Source organism: Tiliqua scincoides, chromosome 1 (assembly GCF_035046505.1).
Source record: "Tiliqua scincoides isolate rTilSci1 chromosome 1, rTilSci1.hap2, whole genome shotgun sequence".
Lineage (NCBI taxonomy): Eukaryota > Metazoa > Chordata > Lepidosauria > Squamata > Scincidae > Tiliqua > Tiliqua scincoides.
The window spans coordinates 73,523,920-73,527,312 of NC_089821.1; the positions used below are offsets into that span (position 1 = coordinate 73,523,920).

Genomic DNA, 3,393 nt, shown 5'->3' on the forward strand with positions numbered 1-3,393 from the left:
CAGATGGGACTGGACCTGTCAAGAGTGTTTCATAATGCTGTGTTATTCTTAAAAGTATCATTACCCTGGTCTCAGATGGACCTTTCTGAGGATTTACAGCATTTACACAAGCACCAGGCTGTAAATCAGGCGATATTTTTCCACTTGCAGTGCCTCCCTCACTAGAAATTTCTGAAAAGTGGTATGCGTAGGCAACCATACAATGCTTGTCGGCCTTCTTAGGGAAGGCCACACTTAGAACATTCAAATTGGAAGGTGATGGTGGAACTTGGAGTACAATCAAGAATCTACAGAGGCTTAGCCTTTATTAGAGACTGTCAGGGCTGGATTAACTATTATGCTAAGTAAAGTCACACAACTGGGGGCCTGTGCCAAAGTGGGACTTCACCTGGCAGCTGTCCAATATGGAAAGTGTGTCCTTTTTCCTCCTTGCACATGTGTGTTCCTCATCACAGGACAATGGTCACTTCCCCACCTGTCAGGCAAATTAGGAAAAGAGCAGAATATGCTTGTTAACCCCGGAATATATCAGGAGGGAGAAAGGTCATGAAAGGCTATGGCGTTTGAGCCTCTTCAGCCCAGAAAAGAGGCGCCTGAGGGGGGACATGATTGAGACATACAAAATTATGCATGGGAAGGATAAAGTTGATAGAGAGATGCTCTTTACACTCTCACTTAACACCAGAACCAGGGGACATCCACTAAAATTGAGTGTTGGGAATGCTAGGACAGACAAAAGAAAATATTTCTTTACTCAGCATGTGGTTGGTCTGTGGAATTCCTTGCCATAGGATGTGGTGATGGCATCTGGCCTGGATGCCTTTAAAAGGGGATTGGACAAGTTTCTGGAGGAAAAATCCATTACGGGGTACAAGCCATGATGTGTATGTGCAAACTCCTGATTTTAGAAATGGGCTATGTCAAATGCAAGGGAGGGCACCAGGATGCAGGTCTCTTGTTATCTGGTGTGCTCCCTGGGGCATTTGGTGGGCCGCTGTGAGATACAGGAAGCTGAGCCAGATGGGCCTATGGCCTGATCCAGTGGGGCTATTCTTATGTTCTTACATGGTGCTAAACTGGTGTGAGTCTGCCTCTGTGTAGAAGTGCCAGCCAAGATGAAAGCGTGGTTTGGATTAGAGAGCTACAGCATGGAGCCCAAGGAATAGAAAACATAGGAACCTGTGCCATTTAATTCAACTCAGGGAGAGCAGGTATGTTCATGTAAAATCCTATCAGAACAGTACCCAGCAGTCTATGTTTCTGTCTTGCTACAAAGGAGCCAACCAAGTACCCAATGAAAAATTTAGAAGAGGGAATCTGCAATGTCGATTGCTCCATCAAGACGGCTTGTATATCGAGATACCCTGTCAGAGAGGCTGAATTGCTAAAAGCTGTCTTGGGGCCAATCCTGTCCAACTTCCTAGCACTGGTGCAGCTGCAAGGCAGCCCTGGGGTAAGGGAATAAATGTTCCCTTGCCTTGAGGAGGCTTCCGTGACTGCCTCCCCACTGCAGGATGCAGTGAACATCCCCTTGGCATGGCTGCATCAGCACTGGAACGTTGGATAGGACTGGGACCTTGATCAGCTGCAAGTTCTCCAGACCTTCCTGTGCTGGGCATCCTTGCCATTATTTGCCCTTGCCCAATCAGGTGAATTATCTTCACCTCATTGGGCAAGGGCAAATAACCCTTATGGGCTCTGCTCTTGACTTTGTACTTTTGTCTTTGTAAAGGGTCTACAAAGTGATTTGCATTTACATTTACAGTGATAGTGTGTAGATTGTCTGACTTTTAGCATATATGGGGTATGTATATGCCATCTGCCTCATTTGGCAGTTTAAACCCCAAAATGAGAAATACAGTTTCCAGCTGATGACCAGTTCCAATGGCAAGTTAGCCATCGGACTCATCCAATACTTGCATCAAATATGGAGATAGAGCATCATGGCTAAGATGTGGAGCTGTGGAATTTCCTTGTATATCTCACGATTGCTGTAACTCTTTCACTCTCTCAGCCTCAGCTGCAATAAAGGGACAATAAGGCTACCTTACAGAGTAGTTGTCAGGATTACATCAAGATACGTGAAATGCTTGGCATGCACTATACCAGTGGTTTCCCTAACATTTTAGCACGAGGACCCACATTTTAAACTGACACTCTGTCGGGACCCGCCTAGGCTTACCCAACTTTTAAAAATGGAGATCAAGAAAGAAATATTATTTATTTATATATCTATTAGTAATAATAAACAGAAGACCCTTCAATGTCCCTATATTTACACATACTTGCTTGCAAACTGCAGGAGCTGAGTTGAGTTCTTTGCAGGGTAATTAGCAGCTACAGTATCTGATTTTTCAATAGCCTCAGGGCTTAAGGTTACAATCCTAACCACACTTTCCTGGGAGTAAGCCCGGTTAACTACAATGGGACTTACTTCTGAGTAGACCTGCAGAGGATTGGGCTCTGAGGGCCCAATCCTATCCAATTTTCCAGTGCTAGTGCAGTTGTACCAGTGGGGTTTGCGCTGCATCTTGTGGTGGGAGGGCAGTCACTGGGGTCTTCTTAAGATATGCGAACATGTGTTCCCTTTCCACGAGGCTGCATTGTGGCTACCCCGGAACTGGAAAGTTGGATAGGATTGGACCTACAGGCAGTTATCTGATCTTTCCATCACCCTTTGGCAACCCACCAAAAATCAGGTCGGGCCTGACCCACATTTTGGGGATCACTGCACTGTACAAACATGACACTTATACCAGTGTTTCTGAAACTACAGATAGCTGAGGCTTATTTTTTTTCCTCAATTAATATTGGTCTCTGTGCTAAAGCAGACTTAGAATATAAAATTAATTTCAAGTGCCTCTTACAGCACTCTGTGCAGCAACTGTTACCCTGCACATGCCCAATCTCGTCTGATCTTGGAAGCTAAGCAGGGTCAGGCCTGGTTACTACTTGGATGGGAGACCGCCTGGGAATACCGGGTGCTGTAGGCTTATACCATAGTCTTTTGAGACTGAAGGTTGCCAACCATTACAGCACTCTGTAAACTCAGCACTCGGGACATATTCTTATAATGCTCAATCTTACAAGGTATCTGGTTTTCTTTTTCTAAAAGATGGGACGCTGACTAACAGGTGACTCTCTGCCCTCCCCTTCTTGCTTGGTTCACAGCACCTCACTGCACTTCAATCATTATCTAAGACCTTCCCTTGTTCACCTGTGTGACTGTGCCCCTTTGTACCTGTACAGTGTCTGATGAAAGAGAAAGGCCTGTGCCCAGCTGTTCGAGCTCATTGGTGGCTACTCTGTTGGGAATAAAACCATGAGCAATTTGACGAGAGATAACTTTACAGGGAACAATCCTGCCCCAGCAGAGCCCTGGGGAGGAGTGGG

The 3,393-nt window shown here is 45.6% G+C and overlaps 1 pseudogene; it reads left to right on the plus strand.

Annotated features, from left to right (window-relative positions):
* Window positions 1-2,873: 2,873 nt before the first annotated feature.
* LOC136637327 (5S ribosomal RNA) lies at window positions 2,874-2,993 on the plus strand (annotated as a pseudogene).
* Window positions 2,994-3,393: the final 400 nt, after the last annotated feature.